Consider the following 23,354-nt stretch of genomic DNA (forward strand, 5'->3'; position numbering starts at 1 on the left):
GAGAATGTGTTCTCAGTCAACTTATCTGGTAAAATAACGGTAAAATATATAAATAAATAAAAAATGTCTGCTCTCTTTGGAACACCCTAAAACACAGCCATCACTGTTCATGGTAATGGTGGTGGTGTGTGTGTGTGTGTGTGTGTGTGTGTGTGTGTGTGTGTGTGTGTGTGTGTGTGTGTGTGTGTGTGTGTGTGTGTGTGTGTGTGTGTGTGTGTGTGTGTGTGTGTGTGTGTGTGTGTGTGTTGGTGTGTGTCCTTGATGATGAGTGTACCATGTTATGAGTGTCCTTCACGGTAACACAGATACAGACCTCTACTACACCACAGCTGAAAATAATCAATTAGTTCTGCATTTTAAAAAAACACATGAAAACATGAAAAAGACAATCTATGTAAGGCCGGGACTGATGTAAAAACCCTCTGGTCAATCCAGCCAACATCACACACTACAATATGGATGGATTAGAGAGGCAGTGTTCTGGGAAACACACTGATAACACTCTCTCACTAACTCACTGCATCACTCACTCCCTCTCTCACTGGTCTCTCTAGATTGGTCTGTCCCTCTTCTCTTGTTTGCTCACTGTTAGCTAATTTCTCTCTCTCTCTCTCACACACACACACACAGACACTCGCACTCTCTCTCTCTTAACAACCCATACTCCTCCACCCAGTTCCAGGAGCAGCAGTGGAGACACCCGGACAGAAGAGAGGGAGGGTGAGTGAGTGAGAGTGAACCATGACTGACATGAAACCAGACAGTCTGATCAGCCTAGTCACCATCACCTCCACCGACCAGGCCTTCTGATGTAACAACAGGAAATCAAAGGTTAGCATCTGTTGTTGCAGAACACACTACAGATGTCGGCTCTTAATTTGAATGCCCTGTTGTTGCAGGAAGTGTCCATTTTAAAAGGCTTCTAAAGTTTGTAATTTCCACTTTAAAATGTATCATCCCTTAAAAAAAAATCCATTATTTATAATCCACACAAGAATTCACATTTCCTGTTGCTGAAGGATAATTTTCTTGCTGTGAGAAACTGGTCAAATTACGATCCTACATCTGTATGGGTCTCATCATCAAATTTTCTCTCCCATTATGCCTCTGTGAATAATAGCCAGGGGAGGTTATTTCCTTCACTATAGAAGAAAAGGGTCCTTCTTTCATTCATTATACACTTCAGAAATCCTCCACGCTCCTGATTTAAGGTAGAATAGGCAACGAGAATCATCTGGGATTTCTCTTCTATTGTGTTTTTCAAGGTGCCATGACTGGAGGCTGTGTTTATGCCTGAGAATCTCCATGTTGCCCGCTACACGCTTAGCACCAATACCGTCATCAAGGAGCACACACACAGGCACGCAAGCCCCCCCAGGCACACACACACAGGCACACACACACAGGCACACACACACAGGCCCCCCCCCCCCCCCACACACACACACACACACACACACACACACACACACACACCACACACACACACACACACACACACACACACACACACACACACACACACACACACACACACACACACACACACACACTACAGTAGTAGAAGTGACAGTAATTCAGCATTCACATTTGCATGTTCCTACAAACGAATGCAAACTTCACAGTTTTCTTCATGTTTCTATCATGGTGTGAAAAATGTGTTTGGGTTGTGTAGCATCGTAAATCATGGCAGGGCAATGTGTCTGTGTCTGCTGTATAACTAATGGGCCTATCAGAGCTAGAGGATCACCCGAAGCAGCCACGGATGGTGTGGGTTATGACAAACTGCATCAACAAACCATTAACCAGCCGCCCTAGCAACCACAATACAATTACACTAGACGCACACACGCGCGCATGTACACACACACGCAAACAAACACACACACACACCAGTTATCCACCCAAACAACCATTCACACATCAAACCGCCCTGGCGATGCATAAATTACTAGGTTTTTGTCTCAGTGGGGTGTAAAACGTGTTGTTTTTTTGGACGTGGTATGTGGTCGTGTGGATACTGGCAACTGGATAGTATCTCTCCACCACACTACTCTGTTGGCAAGTGAACTCATCAGGGTTTATGTCTCTCTCTCTCTCTCTCTCTTTCTCTCTCTCTAAATATTGGCTAGCAGAAAAGCGGACACATTCCTTGCTTTACACTAAATCCCTCTGGCTGGTGTCAGTCGTGGTGAAACAAACAAACAGTGTCCATGAAAAGCCTCTGCATCCATTTCCAGTATGTCTGTTGTATTATTTCTCAGTCAGCCATTGTCTACTGCTTACAACCACATTGAACAGGACTTTGTCTTGTGTTAACACATCTAGCTCTGTTTACCTCATGAAAGACCCCATGTTGGGACTTACGTCCAGGAAGTGTATGTATGTATGTATGTATGTATGTATGTATGTATGTATGTATGTATGTATGTATGTGTATGTTGTGTGTGTGTGTGTGTGTGTGTGTGTGTGTGTGTGTGTGTGTGTGTGTGTGTGTGTGTGTGTGTGTGTGTGTGTGTGTGTGTGTGTGTGTGTGTGTGTGTGTGTGTGTGTGTATGCTCACTTCTGTTTTTTATACACTCCTCGCTCCCTCCCTCCCTCCCTCCGGCTGGGTTTTATCCCCTCTTTAGATTGATATCCTGATAGAGTAATGAATGTGGTCTGGTCAGTGCCAGGATCTCCGTTGTGTCCTGATCCCCCCCACCATCATTACTCCTCCATTCATCTCCCTGCTGCCATTACAACAACAGCCACACAATATCCCTCCCTGCCAGCACCAGCCCCAGCCACCACATAACACAGGCAATGTGTTTGAATTAGACCTCACAGGGTCAGCGATTAGGCCCACATTAGTCACCCAGCCTGGGGTTCAGACAGAGGGTAGCTACCCCTCTACCATACTCCTCTGTGATGGAGGGATTGGTGGAGGAGGAGAGGAGAATAGAGGGATACTATGGGAACCCACAGAGTGATGGAGGGGGGTCTGGTTGACTGGACAGAACATGGGTTCACATTGATTCATTTTCTTTCTAAATGAAAGTGTTTTATTCAGCCTGCCTGTCTTGGGTCGGGGTTTGCACTTTTGGAACTAGTCCATTCGTTCCTTTGCGCCAGGTAAGCTAAATGAAGAGCAGACAAAGGAAAATGAATTGTAATGCTAGTTGAACTCAGGTCTGACTGGACGGTGCAGGGATAGTAATACTGGTTGAACTCAGGTCTGACTGGACGGTGCAGGGATAGTAATACTGGTTGAACTCAGGTCTGACTGGACGGTGCAGGGATAGTAATACTGGTTGAACTCAGGTCTGGCTGGACGGTTTAGGGATAGTAATACTGGTTGAACTCAGGTCTGACTGGACGGTTTAGGGATAGTAATACTGGTTGAACTCAGGTCTGGCTGGACGGTGCAGGGATAGTAATACTGGTTGAACTCAGTTCTGACTGGACGGTGCAGGGATAGTAATACTGGTTGAACTCAGGTCTGGCTGGACGGTGCAGGGATAGTAATACTGGTTGAACTCAGGTCTGACTGGACGGTGCAGGGATAGTAATACTGGTTGAACTCAGGTCTGACTGGACGGTGCAGGGATAGTAATACTGGTTGAACTCAGGTCTGGCTGGATGGTGCAGGGATAGTAATACTGGTTGAACTCAGGTCTGGCTGGACGGTGCAGGGATAGTAATACTGGTTGAACTCAGGTCTGGCTGGACGGTGCAGGGATAGTAATACTGGTTGAACTCAGGTCTGGCTGGACGGTGCAGGGATAGTAATACTGGTTGAACTCAGGTCTGGCTGGACGGTGCAGGGATAGTAATACTGGTTGAACTCAGGTCTGGCTGGACGGTGCAGGGATAGTAATACTGGTTGAACTCAGGTCTGGCTGGAAGGTGCAGGGATAGTTATACTGGTTGAACTCAGGTCTGGCTGGATGGTGCAGGGATAGTAATACTGGTTGAACTCAGGTCTGGCTGGACGGTGCAGGGATAGTAATACTGGTTGAACTCAGGTCTGGCTGGACGGTGCAGGGATAGTAATACTGGTTGAACTCAGGTCTGGCTGGATGGTGCAGGGATAGTAATACTGGTTGAACTCAGGTCTGGCTGGACGGTGCAGGGATAGTAATACTGGTTGAACTCAGGTCTGGCTGGACGGTGCAGGGATAGTAATACTGGTTGAACTCAGGTCTGGCTGGACGGTGCAGGGATAGTAATACTGGTTGAACTCAGGTCTGGCTGGACGGTGCAGGGATAGTAATACTGGTTGAACTCAGGTCTGGCTGGATGGTGCAGGGATAGTAATACTGGTTGAACTCAGGTCTGGCTGGACGGTGCAGGGATAGTAATACTGGTTGAACTCAGGTCTGGCTGGACGGTGCAGGGATAGTAATACTGGTTGAACTCAGGTCTGGCTGGACGGTGCAGGGATAGTAATACTGGTTGAACTCAGGTCTGGCAGGACGGTTTAGGGATAGTAATACTGGTTGAACTCAGGTCTGGCTGGACGGTGCAGGGATAGTAATACTGGTTGAACTCAGGTCTGGCTGGACGGTGCAGGGATAGTAATACTGGTTGAACTCAGGTCTGACTGGACGGTGCAGGGATAGTAATACTGGTTGAACTCAGGTCTGGCTGGACGGTGCAGGGATAGTAATACTGGTTGAACTCAGGTCTGGCTGGACGGTGCAGGGATAGTAATACTGGTTGAACTCAGGTCTGACTGGACGGTGCAGGGATAGTAATACTGGTTGAACTCAGGTCTGGCTGGACGGTGCAGGGATAGTAATACTGGTTGAACTCAGGTCTGACTGGACGGTGCAGGGATAGTAATACTGGTTGAACTCAGGTCTGGCTGGACGGTGCAGGGATAGTAATACTGGTTGAACTCAGGTCTGGCTGGACGGTGCAGGGATAGTAATACTGGTTGAACTCAGGTCTGGCCGGAAGGTGCAGGGATAGTAATACTGGTTGAACTCAGGTCTGACTGGACGGTGCAGGGATAGTAATACTGGTTGAACTCAGGTCTGACTGGACGGTTTAGGGATAGTAATACTAGTTGAACTCAGGTCTGACTGGACGGTGCAGGGATAGTAATACTGGTTGAACTCAGGTCTGACTGGACGGTGCAGGCATAGTAATACTGGTTGAACTCAGGTCTGGCTGGACGGTGCAGGGATAGTAATACTGGTTGAACTCAGGTCTGGCTGGACGGTGCAGGGATAGTAATACTGGTTGAACTCAGGTCTGACTGGACGGTGCAGGGATAGTAATACTGGTTGAACTCAGGTCTGGCTGGACGGTGCAGGGATAGTAATACTGGTTGAACTCAGGTCTGACTGGACGGTGCAGGGATAGTAATACTGGTTGAACTCAGGTCTGGCTGGACGGTGCAGGGATAGTAATACTGGTTGAACTCAGGTCTGGCCGGACGGTGCAGGGATAGTAATACTGGTTGAACTCAGGTCTGGCCGGAAGGTGCAGGGATAGTAATACTGGTTGAACTCAGGTCTGACTGGACGGTGCAGGGATAGTAATACTGGTTGAACTCAGGTCTGACTGGACGGTGCAGGGATAGTAATACTGGTTGAACTCAGGTCTGGCTGGACGGTGCAGGGATAGTAATACTGGTTGAACTCAGGTCTGGCTGGACGGTTTAGGGATAGTAATACTGGTTGAACTCAGGTCTGACTGGACGGTGCAGGGATAGTAATACTGGTTGAACTTAGGTCTGGCTGGACGGTGCAGGGATAGTAATACTGGTTGAACTCAGGTCTGGCTGGACGGTGCAGGGATAGTAATACTGGTTGAACTCAGGTCTGGCTGGACGGTGCAGGGATAGTAATACTGGTTGAACTCAGGTCTGGCAGGACGGTTTAGGGATAGTAATACTGGTTGATCTCAGGTCTGGCTGGACGGTGCAGGGATAGTAATACTGGTTGAACTCAGGTCTGGCTGGACGGTGCAGGGATAGTAATACTGGTTGAACTCAGGTCTGACTGGACGGTGCAGGGATAGTAATACTGGTTGAACTCAGGTCTGACTGGACGGTTTAGGGATAGTAATACTAGTTGAACTCAGGTCTGACTGGACGGTGCAGGGATAGTAATACTGGTTAAACTCAGGTCTGACTGGACGGTGCAGGGATAGTAATACTGGTTGAACTCAGGTCTGGCTGGACGGTGCAGGGATAGTAATACTGGTTGAACTCAGGTCTGGCTGGACGGTGCAGGGATAGTAATACTGGTTGAACTCAGGTCTGACTGGACGGTGCAGGGATAGTAATACTGGTTAAACTCAGGTCTGGCTGGACGGTGCAGGGATAGTAATACTGGTTGAACTCAGGTCTGGCTGGACGGTGCAGGGATAGTAATACTGGTTGAACTCAGGTCTGGCTGGACGGTGCAGGGATAGTAATACTGGTTGAACTCAGGTCTGACTGGACGGTGCAGGGATAGTAATACTGGTTGAACTCAGGTCTGACTGGACGGTGCAGGGATAGTAATACTGGTTGAACTCAGGTCTGGCTGGACGGTGCAGGGATAGTAATACTGGTTGAACTCAGGTCTGACTGGACGGTGCAGGGATAGTAATACTGGTTGATCTCAGGTCTGGCTGGACGGTGCAGGGATAGTAATACTGGTTGAACTCAGGTCTGGCTGGACGGTGCAGGGATAGTAATACTGGTTGAACTCAGGTCTGACTGGAAGGTGCAGGGATAGTAATACTGGTTGAACTCAGGTCTGACTGGACGGTTTAGGGATAGTAATACTAGTTGAACTCAGGTCTGACTGGACGGTGCAGGGATAGTAATACTGGTTGAACTCAGGTCTGACTGGACGGTGCAGGGATAGTAATACTGGTTGATCTCAGGTCTGGCTGGACGGTGCAGGGATAGTAATACTGGTTGAACTCAGGTCTGGCTGGACGGTGCAGGGATAGTAATACTGGTTGAACTCAGGTCTGACTGGACGGTGCAGGGATAGTAATACTGGTTAAACTCAGGTCTGGCTGGACGGTGCAGGGATAGTAATACTGGTTGAACTCAGGTCTGGCTGGACGGTGCAGGGATAGTAATACTGGTTGAACTCAGGTCTGGCTGGACGGTGCAGGGATAGTAATACTGGTTGAACTCAGGTCTGACTGGACGGTGCAGGGATAGTAATACTGGTTGAACTCAGGTCTGACTGGACGGTGCAGGGATAGTAATACTGGTTGAACTCAGGTCTGGCTGGACGGTGCAGGGATAGTAATACTGGTTGAACTCAGGTCTGACTGGACGGTGCAGGGATAGTAATACTGGTTGAACTCAGGTCTGGCTGGACGGTGCAGGGATAGTAATACTGGTTGAACTCAGGTCTGGCTGGACGGTGCAGGGATAGTAATACTGGTTGAACTCAGGTCTGGCTGGACGGTGCAGGGATAGTAATACTGGTTGAACTCAGGTCTGGCTGGACGGTGCAGGGATAGTAATACTGGTTGAACTCAGGTCTGACTGGACGGTGCAGGGATAGTAATACTGGTTGAACTCAGGTCTGACTGGACGGTGCAGGGATAGTAATACTGGTTGAACTCAGGTCTGGCTGGACGGTGCAGGGATAGTAATACTGGTTGAACTCAGGTCTGACTGGACGGTGCAGGGATAGTAATACTGGTTGAACTCAGGTCTGGCTGGACGGTGCAGGGATAGTAATACTGGTTGAACTCAGGTCTGGCTGGACGGTGCAGGGATAGTAATACTGGTTGAACTCAGGTCTGGCTGGACGGTGCAGGGATAGTAATACTGGTTGAACTCAGGTCTGGCTGGACGGTGCAGGGATAGTAATACTGGTTAAACTCAGGTCTGGCTGGACGGTGCAGGGATAGTAATACTGGTTGAACTCAGGTCTGGCTGGACGGTGCAGGGATAGTAATACTGGTTGAACTCAGGTCTGGCTGGACGGTGCAGGGATAGTAATACTGGTTGAACTCAGGTCTGACTGGACGGTGCAGGGATAGTAATACTGGTTGAACTCAGGTCTGACTGGACGGTGCAGGGATAGTAATACTGGTTGAACTCAGGTCTGGCTGGACGGTGCAGGGATAGTAATACTGGTTGAACTCAGGTCTGACTGGACGGTGCAGGGATAGTAATACTGGTTGAACTCAGGTCTGGCTGGACGGTGCAGGGATAGTAATACTGGTTGAACTCAGGTCTGGCTGGACGGTGCAGGGATAGTAATACTGGTTGAACTCAGGTCTGGCTGGACGGTGCAGGGATAGTAATACTGGTTGAACTCAGGTCTGGCTGGACGGTGCAGGGATAGTAATACTGGTTGAACTCAGGTCTGACTGGACGGTTTAGGGATAGTAATACTGGTTGAACTCAGGTCTGACTGGACGGTGCAGGGATAGTAATACTGGTTGAACTCAGGTCTGGCTGGACGGTGCAGGGATAGTAATACTGGTTGAACTCAGGTCTGACTGGACGGTGCAGGGATAGTAATACTGGTTGAACTCAGGTCTGGCTGGACGGTTTAGGGATAGTAATACTGGTTGAACTCAGGTCTGACTGGACGGTGCAGGGATAGTAATACTGGTTGAACTCAGGTCTGGCTGGACGGTGCAGGGATAGTAATACTGGTTGAACTCAGGTCTGGCTGGACGGTGCAGGGATAGTAATACTGGTTGAACTCAGGTCTGGCTGGACGGTGCAGGGATAGTAATACTGGTTGAACTCAGGTCTGGAAGGACGGTTTAGGGATAGTAATACTGGTTGATCTCAGGTCTGGCTGGACGGTGCAGGGATAGTAATACTGGTTGAACTCAGGTCTGGCTGGACGGTGCAGGGATAGTAATACTGGTTGAACTCAGGTCTGACTGGAAGGTGCAGGGATAGTAATACTGGTTGAACTCAGGTCTGACTGGACGGTTTAGGGATAGTAATACTAGTTGAACTCAGGTCTGACTGGACGGTGCAGGGATAGTAATACTGGTTGAACTCAGGTCTGACTGGACGGTGCAGGGATAGTAATACTGGTTGATCTCAGGTCTGGCTGGACGGTGCAGGGATAGTAATACTGGTTGAACTCAGGTCTGGCTGGACGGTGCAGGGATAGTAATACTGGTTGAACTCAGGTCTGACTGGACGGTGCAGGGATAGTAATACTGGTTAAACTCAGGTCTGGCTGGACGGTGCAGGGATAGTAATACTGGTTGAACTCAGGTCTGGCTGGACGGTGCAGGGATAGTAATACTGGTTGAACTCAGGTCTGGCTGGACGGTGCAGGGATAGTAATACTGGTTGAACTCAGGTCTGACTGGACGGTGCAGGGATAGTAATACTGGTTGAACTCAGGTCTGACTGGACGGTGCAGGGATAGTAATACTGGTTGAACTCAGGTCTGGCTGGACGGTGCAGGGATAGTAATACTGGTTGAACTCAGGTCTGACTGGACGGTGCAGGGATAGTAATACTGGTTGAACTCAGGTCTGGCTGGACGGTGCAGGGATAGTAATACTGGTTGAACTCAGGTCTGGCTGGACGGTGCAGGGATAGTAATACTGGTTGAACTCAGGTCTGGCTGGACGGTGCAGGGATAGTAATACTGGTTGAACTCAGGTCTGGCTGGACGGTGCAGGGATAGTAATACTGGTTGAACTCAGGTCTGACTGGACGGTGCAGGGATAGTAATACTGGTTGAACTCAGGTCTGACTGGACGGTGCAGGGATAGTAATACTGGTTGAACTCAGGTCTGGCTGGACGGTGCAGGGATAGTAATACTGGTTGAACTCAGGTCTGACTGGACGGTGCAGGGATAGTAATACTGGTTGAACTCAGGTCTGGCTGGACGGTGCAGGGATAGTAATACTGGTTGAACTCAGGTCTGGCTGGACGGTGCAGGGATAGTAATACTGGTTGAACTCAGGTCTGGCTGGACGGTGCAGGGATAGTAATACTGGTTGAACTCAGGTCTGGCTGGACGGTGCAGGGATAGTAATACTGGTTGAACTCAGGTCTGACTGGACGGTTTAGGGATAGTAATACTGGTTGAACTCAGATCTGACTGGACGGTGCAGGGATAGTAATACTGGTTGAACTCAGGTCTGGCTGGACGGTGCAGGGATAGTAATACTGGTTGAACTCAGGTCTGACTGGACGGTGCAGGGATAGTAATACTGGTTGAACTCAGGTCTGGCTGGACGGTGCAGGGATAGTAATACTGGTTGAACTCAGGTCTGGCTGGACGGTGCAGGGATAGTAATACTGGTTGAACTCAGGTCTGGCTGGACGGTGCAGGGATAGTAATACTGGTTGAACTCAGGTCTGACTGGACGGTGCAGGGATAGTAATACTGGTTGAACTCAGGTCTGGCTGGACGGTGCAGGGATAGTAATACTGGTTGTACTCAGGTCTGACTGGACGGTGCAGGGATAGTAATACTGGTTGAACTCAGGTCTGAGTGGACGGTGCAGGGATAGTAATACTCGTTGAACTCAGGTCTGGCTGGACGGTGCAGGGACAGTAATACTGGTTGAACTCAGGTCTGACTGGACGGTGCAGGGATAGTAATACTGGTTGAACTCAGGTCTGGCTGGACGGTGCAGGGATAGTAATACTGGTTGAACTCAGGTCTGGCTGGACGGTGCAGGGATAGTAATACTGGTTGAACTCAGGTCTGGCTGGACGGTGCAGGGATAGTAATACTGGTTGAACTCAGGTCTGACTGGACGGTGCAGGGATAGTAATACTGGTTGAACTCAGGTCTGGCTGGACGGTGCAGGGATAGTAATACTGGTTGATCTCAGGTCTGGCTGGACGGTGCAGGGATAGTAATACTGGTTGAACTCAGGTCTGACTGGACGGTGCAGGGATAGTAATACTGGTTGAACTCAGGTCTGGCTGGACGGTGCAGGGATAGTAATACTGGTTGAACTCAGGTCTGGCTGGACGGTGCAGGGATAGTAATACTGGTTGAACTCAGGTCTGGCTGGACGGTGCAGGGATAGTAATACTGGTTGAACTCAGGTCTGGCTGGACGGTGCAGGGACAGTAATACTGGTTGAACTCAGGTCTGACTGGACGGTGCAGGGATAGTAATACTGGTTGAACTCAGGTCTGGCTGGACGGTGCAGGGACAGTAATACTGGTTGAACTCAGGTCTGGCTGGACGGTGCAGGGATAGTAATACTGGTTGAACTCAGGTCTGACAGGACGGTGCAGTGATAGTAATACTGGTTGAACTCAGGTCTGACTGGACGGTGCAGGCATAGTAATACTGGTTGAACTCAGGTCTGACTGGACGGTGCAGGGATAGTAATACTGGTTGAACTCAGGTCTGACTGGACGGTGCAGGGATAGTAATACTGGTTGAACTCAGGTCTGACTGGACGGTGCAGGGATAGTAATACTGGTTGAACTCAGGTCTGACTGGACGGTGCAGGGATAGTAATACTGGTTGAACTCAGGTCTGACTGGACGGTTTAGGGATAGTAATACTAGTTGAACTCAGGTCTGACTGGACGGTGCAGGGATAGTAATACTGGTTGAACTCAGGTCTGACTGGACGGTGCAGGGATAGTAATACTGGTTGAACTCAGGTCTGGCTGGACGGTGCAGGGATAGTAATACTGGTTGAACTCAGGTCTGGCTGGACGGTGCAGGGATAGTAATACTGGTTGAACTCAGGTCTGACTGGACGGTGCAGGGATAGTAATACTGGTTGAACTCAGGTCTGGCTGGACGGTGCAGGGATAGTAATACTGGTTGAACTCAGGTCTGACTGGACGGTGCAGGGATAGTAATACTGGTTGAACTCAGGTCTGGCTGGACGGTGCAGGGATAGTAATACTGGTTGAACTCAGGTCTGGCTGGACGGTGCAGGGATAGTAATACTGGTTGAACTCAGGTCTGGCCGGAAGGTGCAGGGATAGTAATACTGGTTGAACTCAGGTCTGACTGGACGGTGCAGGGATAGTAATACTGGTTGAACTCAGGTCTGACTGGACGGTGCAGGGATAGTAATACTGGTTGAACTCAGGTCTGGCTGGACGGTGCAGGGATAGTAATACTGGTTGAACTCAGGTCTGGCTGGACGGTTTAGGGATAGTAATACTGGTTGAACTCAGGACTGACTGGACGGTGCAGGGATAGTAATACTGGTTGAACTCAGGTCTGGCTGGACGGTGCAGGGATAGTAATACTGGTTGAACTCAGTCTGGCTGGACGGTGCAGGGATAGTAATACTGGTTGAACTCAGGTCTGGCTGGACGGTGCAGGGATAGTAATACTGGTTGAACTCAGGTCTGGCAGGACGGTTTAGGGATAGTAATACTGGTTGATCTCAGGTCTGGCTGGACGGTGCAGGGATAGTAATACTGGTTGAACTCAGGTCTGGCTGGACGGTGCAGGGATAGTAATACTGGTTGAACTCAGGTCTGACTGGACGGTGCAGGGATAGTAATACTGGTTGAACTCAGGTCTGACTGGACGGTTTAGGGATAGTAATACTAGTTGAACTCAGGTCTGACTGGACGGTGCAGGGATAGTAATACTGGTTGAACTCAGGTCTGGCTGGACGGTGCAGGGATAGTAATACTGGTTGAACTCAGGTCTGACTGGACGGTGCAGGGATAGTAATACTGGTTGAACTCAGGTCTGGCTGGACGGTGCAGGGATAGTAATACTGGTTGAACTCAGGTCTGGCTGGACGGTGCAGGGATAGTAATACTGGTTGAACTCAGGTCTGGCCGGAAGGTGCAGGGATAGTAATACTGGTTGAACTCAGGTCTGACTGGACGGTGCAGGGATAGTAATACTGGTTGAACTCAGGTCTGACTGGACGGTGCAGGGATAGTAATACTGGTTGAACTCAGGTCTGGCTGGACGGTGCAGGGATAGTAATACTGGTTGAACTCAGGTCTGGCTGGACTGTTTAGGGATAGTAATACTGGTTGAACTCAGGACTGACTGGACGGTGCAGGGATAGTAATACTGGTTGAACTTAGGTCTGGCTGTACGGTGCAGGGATAGTAATACTGGTTGAACTCAGTCTGGCTGGACGGTGCAGGGATAGTAATACTGGTTGAACTCAGGTCTGGCTGGACGGTGCAGGGATAGTAATACTGGTTGAACTCAGGTCTGGCAGGACGGTTTAGGGATAGTAATACTGGTTGATCTCAGGTCTGGCTGGACGGTGCAGGGATAGTAATACTGGTTGAACTCAGGTCTGGCTGGACGGTGCAGGGATAGTAATACTGGTTGAACTCAGGTCTGACTGGACGGTGCAGGGATAGTAATACTGGTTGAACTCAGGTCTGACTGGACGGTTTAGGGATAGTAATACTAGTTGAACTCAGGTCTGACTGGACGGTGCAGGGATAGTAATACTGGTTAAACTCAGGTCTGACTGGACGGTGCAGGGATAGTAATACTGGTTGAACTCAGGTCTGGCTGGACGGTGCAGGGATAGTAAAACTGGTTGAACTCAGGTCTGGCTGGACGGTGCAGGGATAGTAATACTGGTTGAACTCAGGTCTGACTGGACGGTGCAGGGATAGTAATACTGGTTAAACTCAGGTCTGGCTGGACGGTGCAGGGATAGTAATACTGGTTGAACTCAGGTCTGGCTGGACGGTGCAGGGATAGTAATACTGGTTGAACTCAGGTCTGGCTGGACGGTGCAGGGATAGTAATACTGGTTGAACTCAGGTCTGACTGGACGGTGCAGGGATAGTAATACTGGTTGAACTCAGGTCTGACTGGACGGTGCAGGGATAGTAATACTGGTTGAACTCAGGTCTGGCTGGACGGTGCAGGGATAGTAATACTGGTTGAACTCAGGTCTGACTGGACGGTGCAGGGATAGTAATACTGGTTGAACTCAGGTCTGGCTGGACGGTGCAGGGATAGTAATACTGGTTGAACTCAGGTCTGGCTGGACGGTGCAGGGATAGTAATACTGGTTGAACTCAGGTCTGGCTGGACGGTGCAGGGATAGTAATACTGGTTGAACTCAGGTCTGGCTGGACGGTGCAGGGATAGTAATACTGGTTGAACTCAGGTCTGACTGGACGGTTTAGGGATAGTAATACTGGTTGAACTCAGGTCTGACTGGACGGTGCAGGGATAGTAATACTGGTTGAACTCAGGTCTGGCTGGACGGTGCAGGGATAGTAATACTGGTTGAACTCAGGTCTGACTGGACGGTGCAGGGATAGTAATACTGGTTGAACTCAGGTCTGGCTGGACGGTTTAGGGATAGTAATACTGGTTGAACTCAGGTCTGACTGGACGGTGCAGGGATAGTAATACTGGTTGAACTCAGGTCTGGCTGGACGGTGCAGGGATAGTAATACTGGTTGAACTCAGGTCTGGCTGGACGGTGCAAGGATAGTAATACTGGTTGAACTCAGGTCTGGCTGGACGGTGCAGGGATAGTAATACTGGTTGAACTCAGGTCTGGCAGGACGGTTTAGGGATAGTAATACTGGTTGATCTCAGGTCTGGCTGGACGGTGCAGGGATAGTAATACTGGTTGAACTCAGGTCTGGCTGGACGGTGCAGGGATAGTAATACTGGTTGAACTCAGGTCTGACTGGACGGTGCAGGGATAGTAATACTGGTTGAACTCAGGTCTGACTGGACGGTTTAGGGATAGTAATACTAGTTGAACTCAGGTCTGACTGGACGGTGCAGGGATAGTAATACTGGTTGAACTCAGGTCTGACTGGACGGTGCAGGGATAGTAATACTGGTTGAACTCAGGTCTGGCTGGACGGTGCAGGGATAGTAATACTGGTTGAACTCAGGTCTGGCTGGACGGTGCAGGGATAGTAATACTGGTTGAACTCAGGTCTGACTGGACGGTGCAGGGATAGTAATACTGGTTAAACTCAGGTCTGGCTGGACGGTGCAGGGATAGTAATACTGGTTGAACTCAGGTCTGGCTGGACGGTGCAGGGATAGTAATACTGGTTGAACTCAGGTCTGGCTGGACGGTGCAGGGATAGTAATACTGGTTGAACTCAGGTCTGACTGGACGGTGCAGGGATAGTAATACTGGTTGAACTCAGGTCTGACTGGACGGTGCAGGGATAGTAATACTGGTTGAACTCAGGTCTGGCTGGACGGTGCAGGGATAGTAATACTGGTTGATCTCAGGTCTGACTGGACGGTGCAGGGATAGTAATACTGGTTGAACTCAGGTCTGACTGGACGGTGCAGGGATAGTAATACTGGTTGAACTCAGGTCTGGCTGGACGGTGCAGGGATAGTAATACTGGTTGAACTCAGGTCTGACTGGACGGTGCAGGGATAGTAATACTGGTTGAACTCAGGTCTGGCTGGACGGTGCAGGGATAGTAATACTGGTTGAACTCAGGTCTGGCTGGACGGTGCAGGGATAGTAATACTGGTTGAACTCAGGTCTGGCTGGACGGTGCAGGGATAGTAATACTGGTTGAACTCAGGTCTGGCTGGACGGTGCAGGGATAGTAATACTGGTTGAACTCAGGTCTGACTGGACGGTTTAGGGATAGTAATACTGGTTGAACTCAGGTCTGACTGGACGGTGCAGGGATAGTAATACTGGTTGAACTCAGGTCTGGCTGGACGGTGCAGGGATAGTAATACTGGTTGAACTCAGGTCTGACTGGACGGTGCAGGGATAGTAATACTGGTTGAACTCAGGTCTGGCTGGACGGTGCAGGGATAGTAATACTGGTTGAACTCAGGTCTGGCTGGACGGTGCAGGGATAGTAATACTGGTTGAACTCAGGTCTGGCTGGACGGTGCAGGGATAGTAATACTGGTTGAACTCAGGTCTGACTGGACGGTGCAGGGATAGTAATACTGGTTGAACTCAGGTCTGGCTGGACGGTGCAGGGATAGTAATACTGGTTGTACTCAGGTCTGACTGGACGGTGCAGGGATAGTAATACTGGTTGAACTCAGGTCTGAGTGGACGGTGCAGGGATAGTAATACTCGTTGAACTCAGGTCTGGCTGGACGGTGCAGGGACAGTAATACTGGTTGAACTCAGGTCTGACTGGACGGTGCAGGGATAGTAATACTGGTTGAACTCAGGTCTGGCTGGACGGTGCAGGGACAGTAATACTGGTTGAACTCAGGTCTGGCTGGACGGTGCAGGGATAGTAATACTGGTTGAACTCAGGTCTGGCTGGACGGTGCAGGGATAGTAATACTGGTTGAACTCAGGTCTGACTGGACGGTGCAGGGATAGTAATACTGGTTGAACTCAGGTCTGGCTGGACGGTGCAGGGATAGTAATACTGGTTGATCTCAGGTCTGGCTGGACGGTGCAGGGATAGTAATACTGGTTGAACTCAGGTCTGACTGGACGGTGCAGGGATAGTAATACTGGTTGAACTCAGGTCTGGCTGGACGGTGCAGGGATAGTAATACTGGTTGAACTCAGGTCTGGCTGGACGGTGCAGGGATAGTAATACTGGTTGAACTCAGGTCTGGCTGGACGGTGCAGGGATAGTAATACTGGTTGAACTCAGGTCTGGCTGGACGGTGCAGGGACAGTAATACTGGTTGAACTCAGGTCTGACTGGACGGTGCAGGGATAGTAATACTGGTTGAACTCAGGTCTGGCTGGACGGTGCAGGGATAGTAATACTGGTTGAACTCAGGTCTGGCTGGACGGTGCAGGGACAGTAATACTGGTTGAACTCAGGTCTGGCTGGACGGTGCAGGGATAGTAATACTGGTTGAACTCAGGTCTGACTGGACGGTGCAGTGACAGTAATACTGGTTGAACTCAGGTCTGACTGGACGGTGCAGGCATAGTAATACTGGTTGAACTCAGGTCTGACTGGACGGTGCAGGGATAGTAATACTGGTTGAACTCAGGTCTGACTGGACGGTGCAGGGATAGTAATACTGGTTGAACTCAGGTCTGACTGGACGGTGCAGGGATAGTAATACTGGTTGAACTCAGGTCTGACTGGACGGTGCAGGGATAGTAATACTGGTTGAACTCAGGTCTGACTGGACGGTTTAGGGATAGTAATACTAGTTGAACTCAGGTCTGACTGGACGGTGCAGGGATAGTAATACTGGTTGAACTCAGGTCTGACTGGACGGTGCAGGGATAGTAATACTGGTTGAACTCAGGTCTGGCTGGACGGTGCAGGGATAGTAATACTGGTTGAACTCAGGTCTGGCTGGACGGTGCAGGGATAGTAATACTGGTTGAACTCAGGTCTGACTGGACGGTGCAGGGATAGTAATACTGGTTGAACTCAGGTCTGGCTGGACGGTGCAGGGATAGTAATACTGGTTGAACTCAGGTCTGACTGGACGGTGCAGGGATAGTAATACTGGTTGAACTCAGGTCTGGCTGGACGGTGCAGGGATAGTAATACTGGTTGAACTCAGGTCTGGCTGGACGGTGCAGGGATAGTAATACTGGTTGAACTCAGGTCTGGCCGGAAGGTGCAGGGATAGTAATACTGGTTGAACTCAGGTCTGACTGGACGGTGCAGGGATAGTAATACTGGTTGAACTCAGGTCTGGCTGGACGGTGCAGGGATAGTAATACTGGTTGAACTCAGGTCTGGCTGGACGGTTTAGGGATAGTAATACTGGTTGAACTCAGGACTGACTGGACGGTGCAGGGATAGTAATACTGGTTGAACTCAGGTCTGGCTGGACGGTGCAGGGATAGTAATACTGGTTGAACTCAGTCTGGCTGGACGGTGCAGGGATAGTAATACTGGTTGAACTCAGGTCTGGCTGGACGGTGCAGGGATAGTAATACTGGTTGAACTCAGGTCTGGCAGGACGGTTTAGGGATAGTAATACTGGTTGATCTCAGGTCTGGCTGGACGGTGCAGGGATAGTAATACTGGTTGAACTCAGGTCTGGCTGGACGGTGCAGGGATAGTAATACTGGTTGAACTCAGGTCTGGCTGGACGGTGCAGGGATAGTAATACTGGTTGAACTCAGGTCTGGCTGGACGGTGCAGGGATAGTAATACTGGTTGAACTCAGGTCTGGCTGGACGGTGCAGGGACAGTAATACTGGTTGAACTCAGGTCTGACTGGACGGTGCAGGGATAGTAATACTGGTTGAACTCAGGTCTGGCTGGACGGTGCAGGGACAGTAATACTGGTTGAACTCAGGTCTGGCTGGACGGTGCAGGGATAGTAATACTGGTTGAACTCAGGTCTGACTGGACGGTGCAGTGATAGTAATACTGGTTGAACTCAGGTCTGACTGGACGGTGCAGGCATAGTAATACTGGTTGAACTCAGGTCTGACTGGACGGTGCAGGGATAGTAATACTGGTTGAACTCAGGTCTGACTGGACGGTGCAGGGATAGTAATACTGGTTGAACTCAGGTCTGACTGGACGGTGCAGGGATAGTAATACTGGTTGAACTCAGGTCTGACTGGACGGTGCAGGGATAGTAATACTGGTTGAACTCAGGTCTGACTGGACGGTTTAGGGATAGTAATACTAGTTGAACTCAGGTCTGACTGGACGGTGCAGGGATAGTAATACTGGTTGAACTCAGGTCTGACTGGACGGTGCAGGGATAGTAATACTGGTTGAACTCAGGTCTGGCTGGACGGTGCAGGGATAGTAATACTGGTTGAACTCAGGTCTGGCTGGACGGTGCAGGGATAGTAATACTGGTTGAACTCAGGTCTGACTGGACGGTGCAGGGATAGTAATACTGGTTGAACTCAGGTCTGGCTGGACGGTGCAGGGATAGTAATACTGGTTGAACTCAGGTCTGACTGGACGGTGCAGGGATAGTAATACTGGTTGAACTCAGGTCTGGCTGGACGGTGCAGGGATAGTAATACTGGTTGAACTCAGGTCTGGCTGGACGGTGCAGGGATAGTAATACTGGTTGAACTCAGGTCTGGCCGGAAGGTGCAGGGATAGAAATACTGGTTGAACTCAGGTCTGACTGGACGGTGCAGGGATAGTAATACTGGTTGAACTCAGGTCTGACTGGACGGTGCAGGGATAGTAATACTGGTTGAACTCAGGTCTGGCTGGACGGTGCAGGGATAGTAATACTGGTTGAACTCAGGTCTGGCTGGACGGTTTAGGGATAGTAATACTGGTTGAACTCAGGACTGACTGGACGGTGCAGTGATAGTAATACTGGTTGAACTCAGGTCTGGCTGGACGGTGCAGGGATAGTAATACTGGTTGAACTCAGTCTGGCTGGACGGTGCAGGGATAGTAATACTGGTTGAACTCAGGTCTGGCTGGACGGTGCAGGGATAGTAATACTGGTTGAACTCAGGTTTGGCAGGACGGTTTATTGATAGTAATACTGGTTGATCTCAGGTCTGGCTGGACGGTGCAGGGATAGTAATACTGGTTGAACTCAGGTCTGGCTGGACGGTGCAGGGATAGTAATACTGGTTGAACTCAGGTCTGACTGGACGGTGCAGGGATAGTAATACTGGTTGAACTCAGGTCTGATTGGACGGTTTAGGGATAATAATACTAGTTGAACTCAGGTCTGACTGGACGGTGCAGGGATAGTAATACTGGTTAAACTCAGGTCTGACTGGACGGTGCAGGGATAGTAATACTGGTTGAACTCAGGTCTGGCTGGACGGTGCAGGGATAGTAAAACTGGTTGAACTCAGGTCTGGCTGGACGGTGCAGGGATAGTAATACTGGTTGAACTCAGGTCTGACTGGACGGTGCAGGGATAGTAATACTGGTTAAACTCAGGTCTGGCTGGACGGTGCAGGGATAGAAATACTGGTTGAACTCAGGTCTGGCTGGACGGTGCAGGGATAGTAATACTGGTTGAACTCAGGTCTGGCTGGACGGTGCAGGGATAGTAATACTGGTTGAACTCAGGTCTGACTGGACGGTGCAGGGATAGTAATACTGGTTGAACTCAGGTCTGACTGGACGGTGCAGGGATAGTAATACTGGTTGAACTCAGGTCTGGCTGGACGGTGCAGGGATAGTAATACTGGTTGAACTCAGGTCTGACTGGACGGTGCAGGGATAGTAATACTGGTTGAACTCAGGTCTGGCTGGACGGTGCAGGGATAGTAATACTGGTTGAACTCAGGTCTGGCTGGACGGTGCAGGGATAGTAATACTGGTTGAACTCAGGTCTGGCTGGACGGTGCAGGGATAGTAATACTGGTTGAACTCAGGTCTGGCTGGACGGTGCAGGGATAGTAATACTGGTTGAACTCAGGTCTGACTGGACGGTTTAGGGATAGTAATACTGGTTGAACTCAGGTCTGACTGGACGGTGCAGGGATAGTAATACTGGTTGAACTCAGGTCTGGCTGGACGGTGCAGGGATAGTAATACTGGTTGAACTCAGGTCTGACTGGACGGTGCAGGGATAGTAATACTGGTTGAACTCAGGTCTGGCTGGACGGTTTAGGGATAGTAATACTGGTTGAACTCAGGTCTGACTGGACGGTGCAGGGATAGTAATACTGGTTGAACTCAGGTCTGGCTGGACGGTGCAGGGATAGTAATACTGGTTGAACTCAGGTCTGGCTGGACGGTGCAGGGATAGTAATACTGGTTGAACTCAGGTCTGGCTGGACGGTGCAGGGATAGTAATACTGGTTGAACTCAGGTCTGGCAGGACGGTTTAAGGATAGTAATACTGGTTGATCTCAGGTCTGGCTGGACGGTGCAGGGATAGTAATACTGGTTGAACTCAGGTCTGGCTGGACGGTGCAGGGATAGTAATACTGGTTGAACTCAGGTCTGACTGGACGGTGCAGGGATAGTAATACTGGTTGAACTCAGGTCTGACTGGACGGTTTAGGGATAGTAATACTAGTTGAACTCAGGTCTGACTGGACGGTGCAGGGATAGTAATACTGGTTGAACTCAGGTCTGACTGGACGGTGCAGGGATAGTAATACTGGTTGAACTCAGGTCTGGCTGGACGGTGCAGGGATAGTAATACTGGTTGAACTCAGGTCTGGCTGGACGGTGCAGGGATAGTAATACTGGTTGAACTCAGGTCTGACTGGACGGTGCAGGGATAGTAATACTGGTTAAACTCAGGTCTGGCTGGACGGTGCAGGGATAGTAATACTGGTTGAACTCAGGTCTGGCTGGACGGTGCAGGGATAGTAATACTGGTTGAACTCAGGTCTGGCTGGACGGTGCAGGGATAGTAATACTGGTTGAACTCAGGTCTGACTGGACGGTGCAGGGATAGTAATACTGGTTGAACTCAGGTCTGACTGGACGGTGCAGGGATAGTAATACTGGTTGAACTCAGGTCTGGCTGGACGGTGCAGGGATAGTAATACTGGTTGAACTCAGGTCTGACTGGACGGTGCAGGGATAGTAATACTGGTTGAACTCAGGTCTGGCTGGACGGTGCAGGGATAGTAATACTGGTTGAACTCAGGTCTGGCTGGACGGTGCAGGGATAGTAATACTGGTTGAACTCAGGTCTGGCTGGACGGTGCAGGGATAGTAATACTGGTTGAACTCAGGTCTGGCTGGACGGTGCAGGGATAGTAATACTGGTTGAACTCAGGTCTGACTGGACGGTGCAGGGATAGTAATACTGGTTGAACTCAGGTCTGACTGGACGGTGCAGGGATAGTAATACTGGTTGAACTCAGGTCTGGCTGGACGGTGCAGGGATAGTAATACTGGTTGAACTCAGGTCTGACTGGACGGTGCAGGGATAGTAATACTGGTTGAACTCAGGTCTGGCTGGACGGTGCAGGGATAGTAATACTGGTTGAACTCAGGTCTGGCTGGACGGTGCAGGGATAGTAATACTGGTTGAACTCAGGTCTGGCTGGACGGTGCAGGGATAGTAATACTGGTTGAACTCAGGTCTGGCTGGACGGTGCAGGGATAGTAATACTGGTTGAACTCAGGTCTGACTGGACGGTTTAGGGATAGTAATACTGGTTGAACTCAGGTCTGACTGGACGGTGCAGGGATAGTAATACTGGTTGAACTCAGGTCTGGCTGGACGGTGCAGGGATAGTAATACTGGTTGAACTCAGGTCTGACTGGACGGTGCAGGGATAGTAATACTGGTTGAACTCAGGTCTGGCTGGACGGTGCAGGGATAGTAATACTGGTTGAACTCAGGTCTGGCTGGACGGTGCAGGGATAGTAATACTGGTTGAACTCAGGTCTGGCTGGACGGTGCAGGGATAGTAATACTGGTTGAACTCAGGTCTGACTGGACGGTGCAGGGATAGTAATACTGGTTGAACTCAGGTCTGGCTGGACGGTGCAGGGATAGTAATACTGGTTGTACTCAGGTCTGACTGGACGGTGCAGGGATAGTAATACTGGTTGAACTCAGGTCTGAGTGGACGGTGCAGGGATAGTAATACTCGTTGAACTCAGGTCTGGCTGGACGGTGCAGGGACAGTAATACTGGTTGAACTCAGGTCTGACTGGACGGTGCAGGGATAGTAATACTGGTTGAACTCAGGTCTGGCTGGACGGTGCAGGGATAGTAATACTGGTTGAACTCAGGTCTGGCTGGACGGTGCAGGGATAGTAATACTGGTTGAACTCAGGTCTGGCTGGACGGTGCAGGGATAGTAATACTGGTTGAACTCAGGTCTGACTGGACGGTGCAGGGATAGTAATACTGGTTGAACTCAGGTCTGGCTGGACGGTGCAGGGATAGTAATACTGGTTGATCTCAGGTCTGGCTGGACGGTGCAGGGATAGTAATACTGGTTGAACTCAGGTCTGACTGGACGGTGCAGGGATAGTAATACTGGTTGAACTCAGGTCTGGCTGGACGGTGCAGGGATAGTAATACTGGTTGAACTCAGGTCTGGCTGGACGGTGCAGGGATAGTAATACTGGTTGAACTCAGGTCTGGCTGGACGGTGCAGGGATAGTAATACTGGTTGAACTCAGGTCTAGCTGGACGGTGCAGGGACAGTAATACTGGTTGAACTCAGGTCTGACTGGACGGTGCAGGGATAGTAATACTGGTTGAACTCAGGTCTGGCTGGACGGTGCAGGGACAGTAATACTGGTTGAACTCAGGTCTGGCTGGACGGTGCAGGGATAGTAATACTGGTTGAACTCAGGTCTGACTGGACGGTGCAGTGATAGTAATACTGGTTGAACTCAGGTCTGACTGGACGGTGCAGGCATAGTAATACTGGTTGAACTCAGGTCTGACTGGACGGTGCAGGGATAGTAATACTGGTTGAACTCAGGTCTGACTGGACGGTGCAGGGATAGTAATACTGGTTGAACTCAGGTCTGACTGGACGGTGCAGGGATAGTAATACTGGTTTAACTCAGGTCTGACTGGACGGTGCAGGGATAGTAATACTGGTTGAACTCAGGTCTGGCTGGACGGTGCAGGGATAGTAATACTGGT

At 50.0% G+C, this 23,354-nt stretch overlaps 1 protein-coding gene across 1 annotated transcript in view; it reads right to left on the reverse strand.

The window, feature by feature from the left end:
• LOC106594226 (PDZ domain-containing RING finger protein 4) overlaps positions 1 to 23,354 on the reverse strand; it is a 113,895-nt gene that overhangs the window by 51,878 nt on the left and 38,663 nt on the right. The gene's annotated exons all lie outside the window — the stretch shown is intronic.

The sequence above is a fragment of the Salmo salar genome, chromosome 07 (assembly GCF_965601325.2).
Source record: "Salmo salar chromosome 07, fSalSal1, whole genome shotgun sequence".
NCBI lineage: Eukaryota > Metazoa > Chordata > Actinopteri > Salmoniformes > Salmonidae > Salmo > Salmo salar.